The sequence below is a fragment of the Pseudorca crassidens genome, chromosome 3 (assembly GCF_039906515.1).
Source record: "Pseudorca crassidens isolate mPseCra1 chromosome 3, mPseCra1.hap1, whole genome shotgun sequence".
Classification (NCBI taxonomy): Eukaryota; Metazoa; Chordata; class Mammalia; order Artiodactyla; family Delphinidae; genus Pseudorca; species Pseudorca crassidens.
The window spans coordinates 38,572,576-38,581,639 of record NC_090298.1 but is presented as its reverse complement, the minus strand read 5'-3'; the positions used below and the strand labels follow the sequence as shown (position 1 = coordinate 38,581,639).

At 35.1% G+C, this 9,064-nt stretch overlaps 1 pseudogene; it reads left to right on the top strand.

Annotated features, from left to right (window-relative positions):
- Positions 1-360: 360 nt before the first annotated feature.
- LOC137220973 (protein MAL2-like) lies at positions 361-8,594 on the top strand (annotated as a pseudogene).
- Positions 8,595-9,064: the final 470 nt, after the last annotated feature.

The window sequence follows — 9,064 nt, the reverse complement described above, 5'->3', positions numbered from 1 at the left end:
GAGTCACTATTGTCTGAATTACTTAAACATCTATCTTTAGTTACAAGTTCCCCAGACACAATCTTCTCTGCTTTGATAAAATAGAGGAGAAAGAAAGTACTAGCCTTGAAGTACTTCATGTGTGGGTAAAGGAGGATAAACTTGACAAAGAAATTGAGTAGTTGCAGGCAGAATATGAGAAGAAGACTGGGAATGAACAGTATTAATGAAGCCAAGGGAAGGAAGATATGGTCAACAAGTACGAAAGTTACAAGGAGACTAAGTACGATGAAGTTGAAAAAAACCTGTCAGGTTAATCATTTAATAAGGGAGAGAATGGGGAGTGAGGAGTGAATGGGTGTGAAGGAAACGAAAGCGAATATGGACAACTTATTAGAAGAGTTTGGCTGTGAAAGGGTAGATAGACAGGGATTTAGGGGCGAGGTTTTCTGTTTTGTTTGCGTTTGTTTTGCCTGGTTTTAAATATGGAAAAGACATGAAGATATTTAAAAGCTGATATGGCTGAGGCAAGAAGGATAGTTGGTAGTGTCAGTTTCCTAAGAAGGCAAAAGACAAGTTGATTCAGAGTGCCAGTGAAAGGACTGGTCTTCAACAGGAAGAGGGTCAGTTCCTTTATTCTACTTTAAAGGAGGAGAAGATGAATGGAGAAGGAGACAACATTGGTGGATTTATTGGGGAGAAACTGAGGTAGGTCCAATCCAATGGCTTTTGTTTATTTTTTTGAAGATGGGAGACATTGTAATTAGACATCTAGTGTCAGACTTAGTTTCCTACCTTTAAAATGGAATGTTTTGAGGATTAGTTGAAACAATGAATATGAGAGCACTATGAAACTGAAAGTACTGTTTACAGTAATTATTTTCATTATAGATATACCCTTGTAAATTTGGATACTATCGTATTCTCTTTAATAATCAGAAAGGTTTTTTTTTACTGTGTGGCATTGTTTCTAAATCTTGTTTTCAGATAAGTAACAGTATTTATTATCTAGAGATATTGTGAGACTAATAAATAAATATAAAATATTGTATTTTATTTAAAATCACAAGATAAATTCAATATTTTATTTCACTATATAAGTATAATATTCATTCATACACAGTTTCTTTTGGTAGTTTATTTTTAGGGTGGAAAGGTAATTGTATCATGTAAAATGTCTAAGAGTAACTCCAATACAATAATTACAAAGTCTATCAGATTTATGTGAAAACACCACAAGATGACCAATATCTATATTTTGATGTTCTTCCATTTCAGCTCTTTTTTATCTCCTTAGGACCCATATGCTTATTTATCTTTCTCTGTTTCCTTCCACTTGGAGAGCAAGTTTGGTCAACTTCAACATGTGAGGTAAAAAAGAACAGAAAAGAAATGGTCTACTGTTTGCCAAATTATTTTTCAAATTGTATTCACACATGTCTGGAAGCATTTTTATAATCATTTTAAATTAAGCCTTCAAATACTGTGCTAATTCCTTTCCCCAAGTATTTTTAAAGGCTACCTGCTTCTGTATAGGTTTAGCAATGCCACTTGCTATCAGCTACACCTGTCCATTCCTGTCATGTTCTTTATTGTTATATTTAAAAATGGACCACCAAGAATTTTTAACGCAATTCAGGAATATCATGATTAAAACAAGATTATAGACCCCCTCAATCTTTGGAATCATCAAAATATAGCATAGTGTACTGAGAAATATTTATGAAGCCTACTGTAAGCAAACTCTGTGCCCTGCCATGTCCCCCAGGTTCTTAGCATTGTAGTACATGCCAGTAGACTTCCAAGAACAGCACATACATTTCTTTGTGGGTTTTCTCTGGCAGCTGGAGGCTGCTATGCTGGTGCATGGTAGCTGGCTGGAAGTTCTGGTAAATTTACATCTCTTGGGAACATCTTTCAACCACAACTGATAGGAGATAGTATTTAAATACCCCAGCTCCCTTGCCCCTCAGTTGGGATAAGGCTGAGGTGCATGTTCTACAATGGGTCCCAAAGCCCAAAGTAGTAACTTGCTTAATAAGACACCCTTGTTACTGCGCTGTTACCACATTTTTATGCTATTAAATTTGTCTCCATTCCGTTTCACTTTCTCACTCTGCTACCAGTGTTTCCTGAGGTCATCTCCTATCTAAACTATTTACACTTGAATTTCTTTTTCAGGGTTTACTTGTCAGGGGAGTAAAACTAAGATACTACCACATATTCTCATATATATTTTCTCGTGTAACTTAAAATTTCTAAATATGGTGGAGAGAAAAGAACACAGAAAGGAAACATGTTGCCACAATTTTCAGAAAAATTAACCTTATGTCCACTGTGAACACTGTAGGACTCTTGAAAATACCTGAAGTCACCTATATAAATTACAAAATGATGAAAGTTCTATTTATTTGTGATTGTAATATATTTTCATCAACATATATTTTAAAAGCTACAACTATCATGCCGTGTATTCATGCATTCAGTCAGAAATATTTCTTGAGCACCTCCTACTCGATCCAAAGTACAGTGCTAGGTTGTGAGGATAAAATGGTGAATAAAATTGATAAGGTCCTTTTTTTTTTTTTTTTTGCGGTACGCAGGCCTCTCACTGTTGTGGCCTCTCCTGTTGCGGAGCACAGGCTCCAGACGCGCAGGCTCAGGCTGCCATGGCTCACGGGCCTATCCGCTCCGCGGCATGTGGGATCTTCCCGGACCAGGGCACGAACCCGTGTCTCCTGCAATGGCAGGTGGACTCTCAACCACTGTGCCACCAGGGAAGCCCGACTATTAATGTTTTGTTAAGAAATTTGGCCTTGGAGGATTTAAGCTGGGAAGTGAAATAACATTTATATTTTTAAACAACTGTTGTAGACACTGTATTGGAAGATGAGCATAGATCACTTCAACGTCCAAGTAATTTGTGTTAAAGCCTAAAGTTCAAGTCCAAATCGTTAGAAATGTCAAACTATTTTAAAATATGCTGCATCAACCTGACTATTTAATAATATGTTGAGATTGCAAAGTGTTTCAAATGCTTATTTGAGAGTAGTTATAAGAGCATAAAATGAGTAGTCTTTCACAATGTCAGGACTATTCTTTGTTTCAAATTCAAAGGCATCTCTTCGTTTGCATTCAAATATATGTGTGTGTGTGTGTGTGTGTGTATGGCACTAGCCAGCAGCTTCTCTATTATCAAAAAATAAAGCAAAGTAAAAGCTCAGTGGCAAAGCCTATTTAGTGCATAATGGCTTCCACATTTGCCACAGTCTCTGTGCTGCCTATTCTTAATGCTGAAAATAATTGGAATAGGCGAAGCATGATGTCTTCCCCTTTACTTATAAATTACAAAGCTCTTTTTGTCAAAGCTATGATTGCATTCATTCGAAGACACAGCCTGAACTGAAAGAAATTCTGTAATAATAATTTAAGGAATTTAAATGGAATCACCAATTACCTTTCTATCTTCCCCTTCTTCTTCCTTCTTTTTGTTCTCCTCCTTTTTATTCATTCTGTAGGCACTTTCCTTGTGTCATTTTACCACTGAGCCAAAAACCATGGATACAGTTAGATTTTCAGAACTGTTCTGTGGAGCTCTGGGCTTAAAGATATGCTCATTTCTCCCCTTAATCCTTGACCCACTATCTCACTTTGAGTCTTCTTACCCACTGAACAATTATATCCTGTTATGGAGGGAGTTTCATGAGTCATTGCAGTTATAGATGTCAAAAGAAAACCATTTGGAAATTGGGAAATCCACTGAAGAAAACACCATGATATTTTCAAGCAATTATAAATACATTGTTATAAAGGAAAATGATTACTTATAAAAACAAGCAATACATTCAGAAATTTTACTCATCTGGGAGGAAATCCACACTTTTGATGAATCAAAAGTGAAACTGCTTTATTGTATCTTTTCATTTGAAGCTCTTAAAGCATTCAATACATAGGAAAATAATTTCAATAAACATATTTTATAATAAAAAAAGTCAGAAACTGTTAAAATTTCAAGATCAAAGTGAGTCAATGATACAATTGGAAGAGACTAATATGTTCTAATATATGACCAAAGTAATTATTTTTATTGTACATTGCAAATGATAATAACCATTTTTGCTGAAAATGAAAACTGGGACATAAAGTAAAGCTATATTAAACATTTTAAAGATTATAAGAGAACATAATAAATAAATACATGTCTATAAATTTGAAAGCATACATGAAGCAACAATTTTCTCAAGAGGATATATTAAGATAATCAAGCCAAAACAAAAAATCAGAAAAAACAATAGACTAATAGCCAGTTCATCAGGTATTTTTAATGGTAATGCCAACTAATAACTTTGTTTTGCTGAAGAAAAGATTAGATAGACTTCAAGGTCAAATGTCAGAAGGGACACATGCTAAAGAAAAGATTTTTCTGATTTATTACCGAAATTATCTAGTAAATTGAACCACAAAACCCCTTTTTAATTTTTAATTAATTAATTATTTAAACATCTTTATTGGAGTATAATTGCTTTACAATGGTGTGTTAGTTTCTGCTTTATAACAAAGTGAATCAGCTATACATATATTCCCATATAAAACCGCTTTTTAAATATGTGTAAATCTGATTCAAAATACTGTAAAAGGAAGCTATGCTATTATAATAATTCTATAATTAATCTTAAATTATTTCATTTTACCCTTTTAAAAACTGTAACCTCAGTCATATTTGGGATAACAATTCTAATCTTGATGAGAAAATGACTTGTATCTTTTTTTTATAAATTTATTTTACTTATTTATTTCATTTTTGGCTGCCTTGGGTCTCCATCGCTGCACACGGGCTTTTTTCTCTAGTTGCGGTGAGTGGGGGCTACTCTTTGTTACGGTGCACTGGTTTCTCATTGCAGTGGCTTCTCTTGTTATGGAGCACCGGCTCTAGGCGTGCAGGCTTCAGTAGTTGCAGCATGGAGCACGTAGGCTCAGTAGTTGTGGCTCACTGGCTTAGTTGCTCTGCAGCATGTGGGACCTTCCCGGACCAGGGCTCGAACCTGTGTCCCCTGCATTGGCAGGCAGATTCTTAACCACTGCGCCACCAGCAAAGTCCCGAATTGTATCTTTTTTATAATTAGCAGTCATTGACAATCAACTATAATTAGCAGTCATTGACAATCAGTCAGCTTTTTTTGGCTTATATGTGAAAGATCTACTTTATCTTTAATTCATATTATATTATGTAAAATGCTGGAAAATGTTATGTAAGAAATTGCAGTTGAACAAAATTTGCTTTCATAGGCTTTGTTCAAGTTGCATGGTCACAATGGTACTGCAAAATGTGCTCTATTTAATTACTTTTCTTTTGTTTTACTTAGTTATCTCAATTTTCTGAGCTACACAGATGTAAGTCTTGGCACTGCACAGCATACAGACATGGGAGTGTTTTATTGTTTTATGAGAAATGCAGTTGGATAGATCCCTAAAATTTTCTAAATGATTCAGGTATGATAATATAAAGGTAGCTAGATTATGATAACTTTTCTTCTCTTCCTGAAAATGACTATAATATTTAACTGCTGTGCAATGAAACCATAAATTATAATACAGACAGCAAAGAAAGGAAGAAAATCTGTCAAAACACATTCTAAATTGTTAAAGACATAAGTGGATGTGTCTGGCTAAATGAGATTTAGAACTCCTTAAGCCTTTTTTACTTTTAGAAAGGAAAGAGATCTGGAATTTTTAAGTCTGAATAGAATGATAAAAGAAAACAAAGTATTAACCAATCTCTCTATCATTAGTTATTTTGATCATCCATCTATATTCTTTATCCAATCAAATTATATAAAAATTTTAATAGGGAGAAAGAAATTTCACTGAGAGAGGAAAATAAATTTTACTAATTGAGGAAACTAAACCGAAGAGACTTAATAAATAAATGCTTTTTTGGGATACTGTAATTAGCAATGATAACAGCAATGCATAAAGCAAATTATGAGAGTAAAGTGATTTTTCTTCCTGCTAGGCTATAAAAGATGCTTTTTTAAAGGGCACATTAGTATCATTCCCTTCTTAATGTAAGCTTGGGCATCAGCCCAGGTACCATTTCTAAAAGCAGTAAGCATTTAACAAGGTGTTTGTAGAAATACATCAGTAGTATCACTCAAGGGGAGCTTTGCATCTCTAGTGAAAGGACTAAGTAGTCATTAGCAACTTAACTTACATTGAAATCTTTTGGGCAGTTTTCATAGGAAAGCAATGAGGTATTCACTAAACTGCTCAGGAAAATTAATTCCAAATGAAAGAAATGCATTTAAAGTTCAAGAAGTTGAATGGAAATGCCAATTAATCACATTTTCTATTTAAGATAAGATTAGATAGACTTCAAGGTGAAGATGGCAGAAGGAACGCATGTTAATACACCAATTCTTGTGTGCATTCTCTCTGTATACATTACACATCATATATGCATCTCTTCCTGCTATGTAACATATATGTGTGTATGTATAAAATGTGTATGTGTGTGTATATATATATATACACACACAAAACAGAAAAATTAATAGATATGTAGAAAATGGTACAGATATAGAATTTTTAATATCAGAACAAGAAAGTAAAGTGTCTAGATGTCTAGCTGCCAGAAACAGAAAAGAAACATATAGCAATAAGCCATATTTGAAGCCATTAGACCTGTGCAGTGACTGTCACCTAAAAAATCCACAGCGGCTAAGGCCTCAGCACCTGTAGAGAGAGAGAAGCCAAGTCTGCAAGCCCCATGTACAGTAGGGAATCAGAAGCTGGAACCATCTGTGAAGCCAGAATATGGACTGCATTCAAAGTGACAAAGGGAAATTTCATAATGATAAAATGAAAAATCAACCAAAATATGACAATTGAAACTTGTGTGCACTGAACCAGAACTTTGCAATATATAAAGCAAGACTGATATAATTACAGAGGAAAAATCTCAAATCTACAAGTATGGTAGGATATTTTAAGCAACTAATTAAGAAACTGATAGATTAAGCACACAAAAAGCAAGTCTTCAAATATCCAAACTTGGTTAATACTTTTTAGTCCATAGATATTTTAGAGATCTATTCACCCAATAAAGAATGTATATTTTTAAGCACATATTTTCAACCTTTAATAAAAATGAATCATTAGTCTGATCAAAAGTTTTAAGAGATTCAAAAGAATAACATTAAACAGTCCATAACTCTCTAGTCAAAATAAATAAAATTAGAAACCAGCAACCAAAGATATCTAATAAAACACAATAATTTTGGAAATGAAATAACATATTGCTAAATAACACACTGCTAAATAAATAACAATGGAGATTTTTAAATATTTAAAATTAATAAACAGAAAAGGCACTTTATGTTTCAACTGGTGGTCCTAAATTAATCTTTGAATAGAAATGTATAATTTTATATTCATAATTAAAAGATAAGACCAACCGAGAATAAATAAACTTAGCAATTGTCTCAAACAGTTAGAAATGTAGTAAACCAAGAAATACCAAAAGTAAAATAGACACTAATAATATAGAAAATGACAAGAGTAACAGAAGCAATAATAACCAAATATCAGAAATGATGATCAACAGAACTAAGAGATAGTTTATTGAAAAACAAATAAACATTCTTACAAGCCTGGTAAATAAAGCTAGAGAACATAATGCATAAATATCAACACATTTGAGGTTGGTTGTTTGGCCTGAGGTGACCCAGCACTGGAGCCTACCCGGGCTCTTTGGTGGGGCTAATGGCGGACTCTGGGAGGGCTCACGCCAAGGAGTACTTCCCAGAACTTCTGCTGCCAGTGTCCTTGTCCCCGCGGTGAGACACTGCCACCCCCGCCCCCTCTGCAGGAGACCCTCCAACACTAGCTGGTGTTTGGGGGACTCGTGTGGATCCTGGTCGCCTCCTCCAATGCTTCTCTACCTCTACTGCATGGATGGGTCATGTTCGTGTCTGTGACGGCTTTCATCTGTTCCCTCCTCTTCCTGGGTGTGTTCCCCTCTGGCGTGGTGACTCAGATTAATGCCAGCTGGAACTTCCTGGGTTTTGCTTACCATTTTACAGTGTTCGTCTTCTACTTTGGAGCCTTTTTGTTGGAAGCACCCGCCACATCACTGCACGATCTACGTTGCAATAGAAGCATGGCTGTGCAGCCGCTCTTGAACGATAACCAGTATAACATAAATGTGGCAGCCACACTCTAAGGTCACTTTCCATTGTCACAGAAATGATTTGCTACATCCTCAAGTCCTGATAGCTGCACTTTGCTTGGCTGTGAGATCACTGTGCGAATAGACATCTCATCGTGAAGTTTTGAATATGTACCACATTAGGGGTCTCACCACTGCTTAACAAATTTTTGCCTTTGTGACGACAGCTTGTTACAGTTGCAGTTTGGGTCTGGCTTTACAACGATGGCGACCGTAACATCCCTTACAAACTGACTGCTTGTGTGTTAGTTTCATTTGTGTACTTTTTATGTCTGATCAATTTGGATACCATTTTGTCCAGATATAACAACGTCCCCAAAGTAATTTGTTTAGTATATGCAGAGAATCTAAGTATAAGTTTTGGTTCATTTCACGGATGGAATTTTAATTTTAGTATGATGTTAAACAGAGAAACAGCCTTTAGTTTTACATCTGTCTCTTTCTCTTTTCTTATTTTAAAGAAAATATCCCTTTACATCCATAAAATACATAGATATCATTCATGAAAAAAGGGGTATCTCGTGTTTAGTTACTGAGTCACTTGAACCTTAATTTTAATAGGTAACTAAAACTCCTGAAGAAAAACACATTTCAAATAAGCTTTCCACTGAACTCTGTGTTTTAGTGTAAAACAGAGATCGACGCTCTTTAAAGGTCCAGATAGTAAATATTTTAGGCTTTGTGGGCCATTCAGTCTCTGTCACAATTACTCACCTCTGCTGTTATTACGTGAAAGCAGCCATAGACAATAAGTAAACAAGTGAGTGTAGCTGTGTTCCAATAAATTTTTATTTACAAAAACCGGCAGCAGGCTGGATTTGGCCTGTGGGCTGCAGGCTATCGTTTGCTGACCTCTGG